The following is a 690-nucleotide window of genomic DNA, read 5'->3' as shown; positions in this document are numbered from 1 at the left end:
ATGCTTGAGAGAGACGTAGCTAAGTTATCCAATCTATGTTTTATGTGCATACCGCACATGGATCCACCACGACACGTGCTGGATCAAGCTCGTGCGTCATCGGGTGTGCTTCCATTCGGGCACCAAGGACTGTTATAACAAATGCGATGGCGTCTGCTACATATACTCCTGCTGCGAATCAGTACACCAAGATGGAACCATGAGGCCTCAGGATGTCGTTGAAATGATACAAACATAAAAGTCATGGATCGCCAGAACCATGTGGAATAGATCTGCTAGCTCTTTGATGTTGATGCAGTTATTGCAGGGCTAATATAAACATGGTAGCATCCATTTTGAAGAAACAAAAATAATGCTTATCTTTGTCAATCTATTGTTGTGTTTGTCTTTTCTCTCCACTATATGGGTCTGTCTAGGATGGCCTGGTTATTGCAGAGTGACTTAATCAAATATGAAAAAGAATATCCTCACAAATCTTCGCATAAAATTAATTACGCAGGACTTAGTTGTGCAATATTTACTTTCATTCCCCATATGACAAACTTCATTTCTGTTGGCCCCATTTACGTATGGTTGACGAGCATGGCCCATGTGTCATAGATGTAACAAAACACTTTTATATTATGAGACTACTAATGAAACACGGTCTACTACTTATAAAAGTGTGAGTCATCAGGCCCGGTCCGGATG

This window comes from Triticum dicoccoides, chromosome 5A, assembly GCF_002162155.2.
Source record: "Triticum dicoccoides isolate Atlit2015 ecotype Zavitan chromosome 5A, WEW_v2.0, whole genome shotgun sequence".
In the NCBI taxonomy this organism is placed as follows: domain Eukaryota; kingdom Viridiplantae; phylum Streptophyta; class Magnoliopsida; order Poales; family Poaceae; genus Triticum; species Triticum dicoccoides.
The sequence above is the reverse complement of the archived record's forward strand: the minus strand, read 5'-3'. Positions refer to the sequence as shown.